The sequence below is a fragment of the Pseudophryne corroboree genome, chromosome 9 (assembly GCF_028390025.1).
Source record: "Pseudophryne corroboree isolate aPseCor3 chromosome 9, aPseCor3.hap2, whole genome shotgun sequence".
Lineage (NCBI taxonomy): Eukaryota > Metazoa > Chordata > Amphibia > Anura > Myobatrachidae > Pseudophryne > Pseudophryne corroboree.
The window spans coordinates 158,014,945-158,030,976 of NC_086452.1; the positions used below are offsets into that span (position 1 = coordinate 158,014,945).

At 45.6% G+C, this 16,032-nt stretch overlaps 1 non-coding gene across 1 annotated transcript; it reads left to right on the forward strand.

The window, feature by feature from the left end:
* The first annotated feature begins 10,073 nt into the window (after nt 1–10,073).
* On the forward strand, nt 10,074–10,208 carry LOC134959596 (U11 spliceosomal RNA). Its single transcript, XR_010187604.1, has one exon. It is a non-coding gene; the product is annotated as a U11 spliceosomal RNA (small nuclear RNA).
* The last annotated feature ends 5,824 nt before the right edge of the window (nt 10,209–16,032 follow it).

The window sequence follows — 16,032 nt, forward strand, 5'->3', positions numbered from 1 at the left end:
ACTGTGATAGGTATGTTGGAGACCTGGGAAGACAGCACATAGTGTAGTATGAGTGGTCAATTATATGATACAAGAAAATTTCAAAAACAGTTTTTTTGCGTGTTAAGCACGTGATATCACTGCAGAAAAAATGAAACTGATATGTGGCTAAAGATGGTGTTAACCATCATAAATCATTTATAAATCCACCATCTGTAAAAATGAATGTAATGCTACCATGTCACTGCAAAAAGTGTGAATAAATGGAAAACATGGGTTATCCAGTGCAGAAAGTTATATGAATCGGGTACCAACAGTAAATCTGCACACAGAGGGGCTTACTAATACACAATTTACCCGGGTGTACTAGAATCACAGGGGTATTGTCAAGGGGCACTGACAGTTTTTGTGGCGTAGAAGGCTGCCCTCTCATAGGAACGTCATAATGCCCAGTCCATAGCAGGCCAGTTCTAGGGTCCTAGCGGTGCTGTATAGGCAATTAGATGTGTGCGGACAATCACACACTGACATACTACATAAATGGTATAGATTTAGATTTTCTACCTGTCCCATTAAGGGGTCTGGGTAGTGCCAGAGAGATAGTGTGTAGTCATGGCTGTTATGTTGCTTGAAGATCACTGTTTTCTGCCAGGCCGAGTCAGCGATAGGCCAGCTTTGCTATTGGTTGGTAGGTCCCTGATCGAATGACCAAACACGGAGGTAATTGGTTGCGTATCGTGTGGCTATTCAAGAAATATTGAAAGCGGATTGTTCTCGTTCATTCCTCTCGGGGCGATCGTATCCAGTCTATGAATCCAATATGATTCTTTTCTTTTTAAAGTCAGGATTCGGTCACCTCCACGGACAAGTGGGGGTATCCAATCAATCAGTTTACACCTGAGGTTAGATACCTGGTGTTGGTGTGCCATAAAATGTCTGGGTACTGGTTGTTCTGCTTTCTTTGATTCAATCGCTTGATGGATGGTGGTCCTATGGTTGGCCATCCTATCCCTGAATCGCCTCGATGTCATCCCGACATAGTATAGCCCGCACGGGCATGTGAGAATATAGATGACGTGGTCCATTAGACAATGTAATTTGTATTTAATCTTGATAGGGCGTCCAGAGTGTGGATGGGGAAAAGTTGGGCCGGTGAGCATGCTCCGGCACGTGGTGCAGCCTGTGCACTTGAAGCATCCTGGTTTCTGTTCTTGCAACCAAGTTGTCCTAGTTGGTGCTGTAGGGCTTGCTGTCGGTCTTAATAGTAGTTGCTTCAGGTTTGGTGACTTACGGTTACCAGCTTTGCTATTGGTTGGTAGGTCCCTGATCGAATGACGGTGTTTGGTCATTCGATCAGGGACCTACCAACCAATAGCAAAGCTGGCCTATCGCTGACTCGGCCTGGCAGAAAACAGTGATCTTCAAGCAACATAACAGCCATGACTACACACTATCTCTCTGGCACTACCCAGACCCCTTAATGGGACGGGTAGAAAATCTAAATCTATACCATTTATGTAGTATGTCAGTGTGTGATTGTCCGCACACATCTAATTGCCTATACAGCACCGCTAGGACCCTAGAACTGGCCTGCTATGGACTGGGCATTATGACGTTCCTATGAGAGGGCAGCCTTCTACGCCACAAAAACTGTCAGTGCCCCTTGACAATACCCCTGTGATTCTAGTACACCCGGGTAAATTGTGTATTAGTAAGCCCCTCTGTGTGCAGATTTACTGTTGGTACCCGATTCATATAACTTTCTGCACTGGATAACCCATGTTTTCCATTTATTCACACTTTTTGCAGTGACATGGTAGCATTACATTCATTTTTACAGATGGTGGATTTATAAATGATTTATGATGGTTAACACCATCTTTAGCCACATATCAGTTTCATTTTTTCTGCAGTGATATCACGTGCTTAACACGCAAAAAAACTGTTTTTGAAATTTTCTTGTATCATATAATTGACCACTCATACTACACTATGTGCTGTCTTCCCAGGTCTCCAACATACCTATCACAGTAGATGGCTATAGCACTTTAATATTGTGTCCACGACGGTTTGACACGCAAATTAATGAGCTCTTGGAACGCACAACTTCCGGTTTAGACCGGAAGTGACGTAACGGTATTGCGCGTTACCATAGCAACAATTGGTCTAGCCGGTTAAACCACACGGCGGGCCTATGAACACTTTAATATACCACTGTTAGCCATTGCTTATGGAGCATTATCTTTTACATTAGTGATCCTTATATAATAGAATATTTACACAGCGCGGCGCCGGTGTCACAGCACTTCCGGCCTTACCGGAAGTGACGCGCCGGTGATCGCAGCGCATGATCCCGGCGTCCTCTAACACATTGGTATAAATAGGGGACCTGGGAGGCACTTAGGCAGATCCTGGTTCCTTCCTGAAGCTGAAAGTGTTGATATTTTCAATGGACTGATTGATTGATTGATTGGCAGACACCTTGAGAAAGGTCCTAACACAGGACCGAAACGTTGGTGAGCCCCCTTTTGTTTGTGCATATACTGTACTTGTGATATGGAACCAAGTATGTGAATAAATGACTTTATCTGCTAATACTACATTTGTCCAGTCTGGAGAGTGCTATCTTTCTCCACGGAAGTGTGGAGAAACACTGTATTATATATATATATATATATATGTATACTGCAAAGGCAGGCGGCACTCACGGCGTTTGGAATGAAGACAGACACGCAAGTCTGATAATCAACGTTTCAATGTCATATCGGCATTTTCGTCAGGATAAAGTTACAAAAGTGTACTACTCACCGATTTATCTCCGTCTGGTGGTCCATGGCGCCAGCGGCCCGTCACGTCCACGCTCCGTTCAACGATGACGTCATCACGAGGCGCCGGCTTCGGCGTCACGGAGCACCCGGACCGGAGCACACTAAAAACACCTGTGATGTGCAAACATGAAGACAGTATTACCTACACAGCACAAACAAGGCATTGCATGTAACAACTTTTTAACAATGAAACATGTATCTAAATAAGTGGTAACATAAAAAACTACACAGTAAACAATCAGCATAATAGATGACATGAGCCTATGTTTGTGTCAGGAGAACTAATTAGCGCCCCCGCTGTATCAACAATCAGTATACACACTGCTTATAGGAGTGCAGGCTGATTAAAGCCGTTATGAAAGACTACACAAAGTACATCCCCATGTTTAATTAAAAAACTTTAAATCTTAGGGCATAGCGCTAAATAAAGGCTGATAAGCCTGTGTATTCAGCGAATCACAGTTTATCCTGCACCAGACTGAATATAATTAATTGACTAAATAGTGAAAACCAACTGAACACAGAAAAATTAGGCATAAATGGGCAGCTATTCTTGCGTTGGAGGTGCTCCCAGGAATAATGTACCAAATACAAATTAATTTGGTGGGTGTAGAAGAACCCACACCTCACCAAAAGAAAAGAAATTCCTATATTTGGAGCACTCATTTAGATGATATGTATGAATTTGTGGAAATTTTATTAAGATTAAAACTTAGCTTTTATTATTCAATACTCGACTAAAAAGTTGAAAGAGGTATACTATAAATATCAATTGGTGAATCCCCTTGTGAACAGTGGTAAAAATCTATAAGTGGGAGCAAATACTGTCATCTTGAAATTATGTATTTTGCTCAAAAAAATAATAAAAAGGCAATGATAGTAATCTATCAAACTTTTAAACAAGCAGCAATAGTGATATTTTTTATATACTCGCATTTAATCAGAAAAATCATTAGTGTTTTAGATATTCAAACTTAAATGTCTCATATAAAATCCAAACCAATAATGTGTGTCTGGATTTCACCAAGCGGTATGAGTAATGCTATATATCTTCTTAGGATCGGCTTCTCCCCATACTTCAATAAAACTTGTGCATGAAAGACTAATACCTCTTCCATAGAAATGAATCAGAAATGCTATCCATATCTGTGTAAGTAAATAAAGAATACATGGTTGCGATTAGACTATGCTGGGCACCTCATCTGCATTTTTAGTTCATATGTATCCTTTTTATGTGTCCTTAAGCAAGAAACTGACACATTGGTGTTTGTATCCAATAGTGTGTGTAAAAGATGCGGGTGCCTTAGGCAGCCACCTTTAGTAAGGACCAAATTCTAGTCACAGTACAGCAAACCACATGAATCAATCAACACATAATCATATTGGGAAAAAGGTAACAATATACATTACAGATCCTATACATCTTGGTAATTGTGTGTATTCTGGAATCACATTAATGCATATAGAGTTGGACAACAAAAATTATGTTGTAATATATCATAAATAGTGAAGAGAACAAAAATTATATTGTGATATAACATGGACAGTAAAGAAAATAAATATAGACACTCTAGTAAACTAATCCCATCTGCTGTCTGACCTCATCCGTGAGCAGAGGAAAGATGAGAGTAGGACCAATGTGTCAGTTTCTTGCTTAAGGACACATAAAAAGGATACATATTAACTAAAAATGCAGATGAGGTGCCCAGCATAGTCTAATCGCAACCATGTATTCTTTATTTACTTACACAGATATGGATAGCATTTCTGATTCATAGTCTTTCATGCACAAGTTTTATTGAAGTATGGGGAGAAGCCGATCCTAAGAAGATATATAGCATTACTCATACCGCTTGGTGAAATCCAGACGGAATCGGTATGAAATACCTCCAATCAAAATCCCGACGTTCAAAATCCCGACACCAATTGACCGATTGTCAAAATCCCGACAAGGTCAAAATCCCGACATGGACAAAATACCGACATTTAAAATACCGACAAGGTCAAAATACCGACATCTAAAATGCCGACATGCTTTTTTGGTTGTTTTTTTGTGTGTATGTCGACATAAGTCAACATGGACACCATATAAAGTGTACAAGTTGGTTTCAATGAAAAAAAATCATGAAAAACTCATGTCGGTATTTTGACCTGTCGGCATTTTACATGTCGGTATTTTGACCTTGTAGGTATTTTAAATGTCGGTATTTTGTCCATGTCGGGATTTTGACCATCGGTCAATTGGTGTCGGGATTTTGAACGTCGGGATTTTGATTGGAGGTAAACTGACTGCATCCCATCCAGACACACATTATTGGTTTTGATTTTATATGAGACATTTAAGTTTGAATATCTAAAACACTAATGATTTTTCTGATTAAATGCGAGTATATAAAAAATATCACTATTGCTGCTTGTTTAAAAGTTTAATAGATTACTGTCATTGCCTTTTTATTATTTTTTGAGCAAAATACATAATTTCAAGACGACAGTATTCGCTCCCACTTATAGATTTTTACCACTGTTCACAAGGGGATTCACCAATTGATATTTATAGTATACCCCTTTCAACTTTTTAGTCGAGTATTGAATAATAAAAGCTAAGTTTTAATCTTTATAAAATTTCCACAAATTCATACATATCATCTAAAAGAGTGCTACAAATATAGGAATTTCTTTTCTTTTGGTGAGGTGTGGGTTCTTCTACACCCACCAAATTAATTTGTATAAGCCTGTGTATTCATTTAACCCTCGAGGGGACAATGTGTCTAATAAAAAAAATCCACTTGGTCTCTGCTCTGAGCAATAACTGTGCACGGTCCCCCCTCGTTTGAGCGGGGGAATGTGATCAATTATGCGATGTCGCAGAGCGGCTACTGAATGTTTGGCATTTAGAAAGAAAGAAAGAGTAGTACACTTTTGTAACTTTATCCTGACGAAAATGCCGACATGACATTGAAACGTTGATTATCAGACTTGCGTGTCTGTCTTCATTCCAAACGCCGTGAGTGCCGCCTGCCTTTGCAGTATACATTATTGGATACAGCTCCGCTGTCACCATTAGGAGGGCACCGGCTATTCAACTTTGATTTCAGTTACCTAAGGGATTTGGGAGTGCCGTGGATTTTGTGCATTTATATATATATATATATATATATATATTTATTTATATACTAGAAATCACAGGCCGCCACTCCCCTCACTTGTAGTATTTGCTTCGGTGCCCTCGAAGCATCACAGCATACAAAGTAAATCAGAGGTGGCACTCAGAGGCTGATAATTAGTTATATTCATGCATTAAACACACATGCCAGACACCAACATTTCTGGGCCACTCATGTCCCTTCGTCAAGGTGAGAACAAGAGTTACTCTCACCTTGACAAAGGGGCATGAGTGGCCCCGAAACATTGGTGTCCGGTATGTGTGTTTAATACACAAATATAACTAATTATCAGACTCTGAGTGCTGCCTCTGATTTTCTTTGTATATATATATATATATATATATATATATATATATATATATATATATATATAAAATGCAGAAAGGCGGCACTTACTCAAGTTATTAAGTTATCAATGTCAACATTTTAAAAATAATTAGCAGCTCTTCCAACAACATGAGGTGGCTGCCCGGTGTTGTTGTTTTTTTTATCTGGGGTGTCGCCAGTAGCCCTAATCCCCAATTATTACCAGTGGCGGCTAAGTGCAGCGCATAGCCTTGAGCCGATGTGGCAAGGGCCCCTCCCTTTGCACTGTGTGGTTGGCGCTGCAGCATCCGCCACTGCGTATCACAATGAGATATTACTGTTCAAGATTTAAATACTCCTGCAGGCATCTTGGGATCTCCAGGCCTGGTATTACATCTGGCAGGTGTTCCACCAATAGCAATTGCTTACATATCTGTGACTTGCACGGACGTACCAGCTTGTGTGGATTGCTGGGACTGGTAGACGAAATGTAGTCCTGCCAATTAGGAATGATGGGGGCTGTGTTACTCAGCTTTGCCTCTAACTGGGTGACAGGAATAGGGGGTGACACTCTGGCACATAGCCTGAGGCAGATCTTCACCTCATTGGTCGCAAGAATAACTGACCCATCCTGCTTGGTCCGATCCGGTGCTTGATTGGTGAGAAGCGTCGTCAGAAGATCTAGTGGGTTCTTCTCCTCCTCCAACACCCCGTACTGCAGCAGTAACTTGAAAGTTTCTGCTTTCTTAGACACAGCGGCCCAGTGTAATGGTGACTACGGCGTCCAGCAGGGGGTCCCAAATCGTTCTTTAAAGGCTCTGAAAATGAAATAAAAGCTTATATGACTATTGATGTAACAAGTACCATGCATATACAGTCATATGGTCATTATCCAATAACCAACTCAGATCTTAATATATTAATTACCCTCAATTGGGACAATTGAGACAAGTATATTTAGTGCTGCCTTATGGATTAAATACACATTTATAAATGCTATTTTAGCATACGTGCATTCAGTGGTAGAGACTGCTGTTTACCAGTATGAAACCAGTCACCCTCTCATACAATCAGTGCCGTAACTAGGCATTTTAGCGCTGTGTGCAAGAAACGATAGTGGCGCCCCCCCAATGTAAGATAGGGGCAGTGCGCGCCGCAGGCGCGCAAAATTTTTATAGGGGCGTGGCTTAATGGGGAAGGGGCGTGGCCACAAAATAATAGCAATTCATACTACGGTGCACAGTAGTCTACATTATTCAAATTACGCTGCACAGTAGCGCCCCTTTTATACATTACAATAGACAGCGTCCCCCTTTTTACACATTACAGCAGCCAGTCCCCCTTTCTACACATTGCGGCAGCTAGTCCCCCTTTTTACACATTGCGGCAGCCAGGCCCCCTTTTTACACATTGCGGCATCCAGGCCCCCTTTTTACACATTGCGGCAGCCAGTCCACCTTTTTACACATTGCGGCATCCAGGCCCCCTTTTTACACATTACGGCAGCCAGTCCCCCTTTTTACACATTGCGGCAGCCAGTCCCCCTTTTTACACATTGCGGCATCCAGGCCCCCTTTTTACACATTGCGGCAGCCAGTCCCCCTTTTTACACATTGCGGCAGCCAGTCCCCCTTTTTACACATTGCGGCATCCAGGCCCCCTTTTTACACATTACGGCAGCCAGTCCCCATTTTTACACATTGCGGCAGCCAGTCCCCCTCTTTACACATTGCGGCATCCAGTCCCCCTTTTTACACATTGCGGCAGCCAGTCCCCATTTTTACACATTGCGGCATCCAGGACCCCTTTTTACACATTGCGGCAGACGGGACCCCATTTTACACATTGCGGCAGACGAGACCCCATTTTACACATTGCGGCAGCCGGGACCCCATTTTACACATTGCGGCAGACGAGACCCCATTTTACACATTGCGGCAGACGAGACCCCATTTTACACATTGCGGCAGACGGTGAGAGAGAGAGAGAGAGAGAGAGAGAGGGGGGGGGATATACTTACCTTCTCCCCGCTGACAGGCTCCTCGTGCAGCTTCCTCTCGGTGCAGGCTGTGTGAGGTGAGAAGGAGGAGGAGGGAGGGGGAGCAGGGAGCCGCAGCAGCGCTATTTGATTGGTAGTAAGCGCCGCTGCAGCATCCCCCTCTCCTCCTGTATTGGTTGCCTGGCGCTGCTGTGGATGCTGGGGAACCGCATCCCAGCATCCTTAGCAGCGCCAGGCAGCCAATACAGGAGGAGAGGGGGATGCTGCAGCGGCGCTTACTACCAATCAAATAGCGCTGCTGCGGCTCACTGCTCCCCCTCCTTCCTCCTCCTTCTCTCCGCTGCCCGGCGCTGGTCCTCTTCTCCCTACACAGCGGGGCGCACGGCGCAGACTTCGGCGGCATGTAATGAGTCAATTTGACTCATTACATGCCGCTGGCCGTTGCGCCCTCAGGGCAACTGCGCTGTGTGCCAAGCCCCCTTGGCACACACGTAGTTACGGCCCTGCATACAATATCCTACTATGCACATTTATTGGTAAGCTGCTCAATCAGATTGTGATGTCACTCAGGTGCTAAAAGGGAGGGGTAATTCTGGGTAAGAGAAAAACATTTTGCTATCCCTAGTGCACACTGAGTGAGAAATAACACTATATAATAATCAGATAATACAGAGATCTTAGTTGCGTATATCTGCAGATATAGGGTTAAGCCCCCAGACCGAACGGCAAGGCATCTCTGTCACTGGGGGTCCCTAATACTGGGTATGGGTCTGGGGTGGTGGGACCCCATCATGTCGGCACAGGTCAGCTACCCCAGGGCAGCACACAGGTGAAAATTAGTAAGGGTTAATAAGAAGCACATAAGTGCTATGTAAGTGAGGTGTGATTAAAATAATGCAAAAATATATACAATGTGAAAAGGAAAAACATAAGTGTTAATCAAGTGTTAGGGTGTGCCAACCTGAAGCAGCCTAGCCAAACCAACACAGGGAAAATCGCACCCCAAACCCACCCCATAAATAATGACAAATATGTCTGGGTCTAATACCCCAGTGTAAGGCCACATGATAATGGCTCCTACAGCATCTGAGAGCCAGCTTACCTGGAGACACCCCTAACTTCTCCAATGACACTCTGGAGTCAGCAATTCCTCCTAATGCTGACCCATCCATGCCTCTCTGAAATACAATGCACATTTCTCCTTCATCCACTAGGGGCCACTGGAGCGTAGTTACAATGGGGAAATAGTAGGTAGTAATTGGGAGCTGGCACTTTAAAATTCTCACACTATGGCTAGCTCCTCCCCTACTATCTCCCCTCCAAGCCAGTCTTAGTTTAGTGCCCGAGGTAGCTGGTTCACTTGGGTTTAGCTGAAGAATTTTTTCTTTTTTCTTTATTATTTTATTTTTACTTACACACACAGACTGGCAGCTCTGCCACTGCCAGTCTGCACCGCGGGAGCTGCCGGCGGGGTCCCATCGCAGCTGCGTGCGGCTCGGGATGGGCCCCGGCTGAGGGAGACACTGAGCTCTCCTGAGTTGGCGGACACAGCTGCGTGCGGCGCGTGTCGGGACCACTCCATCCAGCAGAAGATTCCGGCAGCAAGGCAGCGGTGAGTATAAAAAATGGCCGGACACCGCTGCGTGCGGCGCGTGTCCGGGCCGCTCCACAACGACCGGACACCGCTGCGTGCGGCGCGTGTCGGGGCCGATCGGTCGGGCAAGATTCCGCTGAGTGCGGCTCCTGACGACACTACATCAGGACAGCGGTGAGTACAATCTCCCCCCCTCCAGACTGTATGTTTTTACTTGATTTAATGTATGGCACATCATGGTATCCTAGTTTGGGGGACATGGTGCGGAATTGATATCAAGAGATTTCGGAAGCATAAATTTTGCTATCAGGAGCTTGTGAGTGACTCTAAACGAACGTCCTAAAAGGCGCACTTACTGATTTAAACTTGGCGCCATTATGTGGGGGGCGGAGCTTCAGCCCGCTCTGTAAGCGGGCTTAGCGCTCTTCACTACCCGGCTGCAGCAGACAGGCAGCCGGGTGATATACAAATACATCTCCCCACGGGTAATACAAGGGGCGGAGCTAACTCCCGCTCCGTTCGGCGGGCTCAGACCCCCCGCTCTCCGGCCGCATTCTCCGTTCCCCGGCCGCAGCATACAGGCGGCAGGGAAGATACACTCCGTTCCCCGGCCGCAGCATACAGGCGGCCGGGGGATACATTTACATTCTCCGTTCCCCGGCCCCAGCATACAAGCGGCCGGGGAGATACATTTTCTAAGTGAGGCGGCCGGGGGATACAGGGACCCTTTCCGCTGTCTATGCAGCGGATTCAAATTTGGCGCCGAAGCAGGGGGGCGGAGCTAACTCCCGCTCTGTACGGCGGGCTCTCTCCGCTCCCCGGCCGCTGCAGCATGACATCGCCGCTCCACAGTCCCCCGCCCTCCGGGCCGCTCAAAGCTCATTTCCTCTCCTGGCTGTGCAGGGAGGATTTATTATGTGCATAGTACAAGGTATGAGGAAGGGGGGGTGATGGCTTATAACAGCGGGCTCCCAGCTCGGTTACCGTCTCTAGGCAACAGATCCTGTCTCTGGGGTTTTTAGATTTTGTATGCATTGTGGTGCTGAAATATAGCTACATTCCTCCCTACAGGGCAGTCCCCAACATTTTATACATGTAGATCAGGGAACCTGCTCTATTACATAGACAGTATTTATCTACCCTATTAGGTTCACAAACACAGCATTTCTCTACCCGGTTGGGTTCACTGTGGTGTGTGTGTATATATATATATATATATATATATATATAGATAAATATATATATATATATATATATAAACCTAAGTGTGTGTGGGTATGTATATAGATATATCCATACAATACCATATATAGGGGATAAAACAAACACTTCCGCAATGTTTTCTAATAACAGAATACCTCACCTTGCCACATAACATTTTCCCCCCATCTTTTCTCGCAGGCTGGTCACCATTTTGGAAAGCCAGCGCAACCTCCGAGAAACACCTGGTACACCTAAATTAGCGGTACACTACATACAGGGCGGGGTGTTGCCTTCCCTTTATGATTCCTTGGTGTCACTAGTTACTAATGCTATTAGTAATTTGGGGAATGTGTTTAAGGCATCAGACAAATAACGCTGTGGCTCAGTACGCTAGTAGCGGGTATCTGAACATCCAAAAAAAAAAAAAAAAAAAAACCTTTAAGGGGAGATCCTATAGCCTAGGGCTAAGACTCCGGTCCCAGAGCGCAGCGCTACTGGTTCAGGTCTCCGCTGCCCCAGAGAGTTTATTTGAATCGTGTACGTCTCTACACATTATAGTGCAGACCTTACATAGGGCTGTGTTTATTTAACACACCTTTTCTCCTTTCGTTTGTCTCACCTGGGATAGTCAAAGAACTCCCTCTTAGGTGTGAAGTATGCGGTGGAGCCAGGGCCGGTTCAAGGGCGCATAGCGCCCTGGGCAGGAAAGGGGGCGTGGCCTAATACAGGGGGCGTGGTCAGTTACGCCCCCTGTACATTCTAGCACCGCTTGAATGCTGAGCGATGCGCGATGACGTCTAGTTCCCTTCGTGGAGAGGACCTTTGCTGTGCGGTGCGCGATGACGTCATCACTCACCGCTCAGCAAAGTTACTCTCCATGAAGGGAAACTAGACGCATAGCGTCTAGTTCCCTTCACAGGGGACGGCAGCGGGCAGCGGGCATTTGAGGCGGATGGGGGACACAGCGGGCAGCAGTGGCGGATCTTGCCACGGTGCGGCGCCCTCCGGATGGCGCCAGCGCCCTCCGGAAGGCGGCGCCCCGGGCAAAAGTCCTGCTTGCCCGTGGCAAGATCCGCTACTGAGTGGAGCCATCTGCTTAGCCCTCCACGCACCTGCAGGACACTCCTGTTTGAACAGCTCAGATTATGCAGGTAATGTCACTATTAACCAGAGACCTGGTACGTCATTTCACCTCTTCAGGTTTCTAAAGGAACCTTGTTAACCTTCCATGTTACAATACTAATGATGTCTGTTTTCTGTGGAGTCGGAACCAGTGTCTCCGAATATCCAGGTGCATTAGACAGCAGTTCGGCTGATACTGCAGGTAAAGGAGACGGACACGTCAAGTCCATCAGGGTTCGACGCCGATGACGAAATGACAGCGACTGGTCCAGTTTCGGATGAGCTGGGCAGGCTCCGGTAGGCGGCCGGCAGACACCCGAATACACCATTTCAGGTATCAAACAATGTTTGTTTTCCTATCCTTTCCCCGCAGACGGCAGGAAAGGGTATCAGAACCTCTCCAGGGTATACCCCTCGATGTATCGCCGGTCCAACAAGCTGCCGTTTTCCTGAGGCAACCTGGCTCAGGGATCCACCGAAGACACATATACAGCAGCGGGGTTTCTACCTGGTCCGGAGCAGGTAGGTTGTGGAACAATTGTCCTCTAGGTTATAGGTGGTTTCGCATCAGAATCAATTGATACTTCGGTACAGGTCAGAATCACGATTCTGCTTTATGTTCTTTGGAGGTCTCCACGTCTGCAGACTCGGAACCTGCATTTTCGATTGGGCTGTCTTAACCCGACGACCTCTGGGGCTGCGACAGTGACAGGTGAACATGAAATCCTACGGGGCAGATGGTTCAGGGGAAGAAACTTTCTGCAGGATTTCTTGAACCATTGGAGGTAAGTCCACTTTGATTTCTCCTACTACTGCCCAAGCTCCAAGACAGACCTTTATCGGTCTTTCCTTTAGATTTTTCCGTGCCCTTTCAAGCTTTTGACTCCACACGGGCGATATCTCCGTAGCCAGGGGATCTCGGGGTTAAAAGGCTGAAGCAGAGGTTCAACATCCTCGGTCCAGTCTGATTTTCGATCATCCTACAGGGGGACAAGGCTTGGGCGGTTACAGACTAGATTTTGGGGTACAACCGTCTCAGGAGTCCCTCGGCATGGATCAGCCGATTTACAATGACAAGAGAGTCATAATGCAGGCGGCGCTCCATATGCTTCTAATCGCAAAGGGTGTTGTTCCCTGTTTTTCACAGATCATTTGAATCGGGATAGTTCTCAGGCCTTTGTTTTCTTTTCACGTTCCGAAGCAAGTTGGCTCGGCCAGGCCTATTCTGGCCTTAGAATCCTTTCAGTCTGTGATCGCTAGTTTGAACAAAAAAGGGAGTTTTACGTGTCCTTTGTCTTCAGAGATGCCTGTTTACGGTTTTCCGCTGGGTTTTCCTTATCAGGCTTTTCTCAGATTCGCATTACAGGATTCTTATTTTCACTGTCAGTCCTTTCCTTTTGATCTCTCTTCCGCTCCCACAGGGTTCAGAAAGATCACAGAATAACTCTTTTTCAAGGGCAGGAGGTGACGTTGGTTCCCTAATGGAACAATCTACTACTACTATCCCACTCTGTACATTAGGGGCTTCTGAATATCCGGAGGATCCAGGAGCTTCTGGTTCGACACAGATCCAATTTATGCTCCTCATAGACGTTTTTTCAACAGGGTCCGTCGGAGGATTTTTCCTTCCTCGGTACCAGGTACTCTATTTCTTCAGTCAAGCTGCAACGCAATGAGTGGTCGCCTACATTCCCCTCTGAGCGGGGGACAACAATTTTCTTTCCAGGTCAAGCTACCAGGTCAGACTCCCGGGTGAGGGAACATTCCCCGGAGTTTTGTCAGCTGGTCCGCTGTGGGCGGAGATTTTGGATCGACCTCAGGGCGTTCTGACTGACTCTTTAACCTTTTCCTACTCTCGGACGTGAGCTCTGGCGGCAATAGCCGAGGATACCCTCAGGGTTCCTGGGAGTTTCGGGTTATTCTATCCTGCCTCCTTTTCTAATTCTACCTCACGGTCGATAACACAGGAGGGTAATATGCGTGCTAGTCCTCTCCGTGGCTCTGGTTGGGCCGCGCATGACTTGAAGATACAGACACCTGTTGTCAGTAGAGGAGCCTTGGCTCCTACCTCGACTGGACTGTCTACTTCAACAGGGTCCTTTTCTTTGTTCATCTTACACTGAGTTCGTTTAAACGTGTGACTGTTCACGAGACCTCAGAAGGGAGGAGTTCCCTAGTTCGGTTATGCCTACTGGGCCCCGATTTCAGAAGTCTGTTACCTCTTCTCGCTTTTGCCACTTTTGGAAAACTTCAAGGGACATAATAAGGATAAAAAGGGGTTTTCCCCTTCTTTCAGTTACCATTCAGCCTTCATCTTGGTTTTCTCTGGGAGGTTTTGCATGGCTGCGCTTCAAACCACATTGACCTGAAATTTTGGGTCTCTTCCTTTTTCGGTTTTCTTCCAAAAGAGATTTGCCTGGCGGCCGTAAGTTCGGGCTCTCTTTCAGGGAGTACTCTATTGGCAACTCCCCCGGCTGAGCTTCGGCCTCAGCGGTCGTTCCTTCCAGAGGGGATGTACGTTTTTCATATAAATCTGACACTAGTGTCTTTCAGTCCTCTTTGAATGTTGTCAGGGCTCGCCGACTCTCTCTACAGAGGTCTTAGGCTATTCGACAAAGTGTTTTTCCTCTTTGTTCTGTACGATACTCCCGTACTAAATAACCAGGGTCCCAGCATATGCTGGGCTGTTGGATTCATCTGACCATCAGACAGTCTTCTTGGCGGTTGCTCGGGAACCTCCGTTTTCCTTTTCAGCGCACTATATGCGTGTTGTGGGACCTTCGTGGGCAGCTGCCCGTGGGGTCTCCATGAATACTTTGTCGGGCGGCTACTTGGTCGGACCGACATTCGTTTTGTCAAATTCTACAAGTTTGACACTTTTGCGGCCTCTGCATCACAGTTTGGCCGAGTTGTTTTACAGGACTCTCAGCGCTCTCCCACCCGTTTTTGGGAGCTCTGGGACGTCCCCATTGTAACTACGCTCCAGTGGCCCCTAGTGGATGAAGGAGAAATCAGGATTTTGGTACTTACCGATAAATCCCTTTCTCCGATTCCACCGAGCGCTGTTCCTCCTTGTTTTTTGCTTAACGGTTTGCAGATCACCATATGACTGCTTGTTGAGTTCAGGCTAGCCTGGTTTTTTTGTCAGGTTCTGTTCCAGGTTTGGTTTAGGTTATCCTGGTTTACAGGGCGTCATTAACCTCCTCTACCTTACGGTTTGTTTATTCCAGCTCTCCTCGGGCACAGTTTTACGTAGACTGGCTTGGAGGGGAGATACAAAGATATAGTATCTGCACACTCAATTTAGTACTACTATATTGTGGGTGTATGTTTTTCGTCACCATAAACCCACTTGGCGAAAAAACCCCTTCTTCTTAGTAACAAAAAATACTCTACATAGGAGGGGGTGCAGTCAACTACAGTAATTGTAGGCTAGAACTGGGGTAGGAAAAAAGACAAAGAGAAGTCTGTACTGTTGACGCACTTGAGACGGATGATTATATACTAAAAAGTAACCTTTATTAGATATGTATTAAAAATGAGATGAACATATGTATGTTTTATCCCAAACTTGCAGTGAAACATAAGGTTTAAAATCACAAAACAAACATATAAGTGAATAAAGAAAATAAAGAAATGTGAATGAAAGATTAAAAGGCGTGTCCACGTGTGATTCCTTATTCTGCCACCTTCACGACATTATCCTGTATGTGGCCAGATTATTGATGTGAACAATTCTGCGATGTGGTACTATTGGTGACACAATTATGAAACTGATCAATTACTGATCTAAATAATTCTATAATATGGTGTTATGAGTGACACGGTTGTGAAACT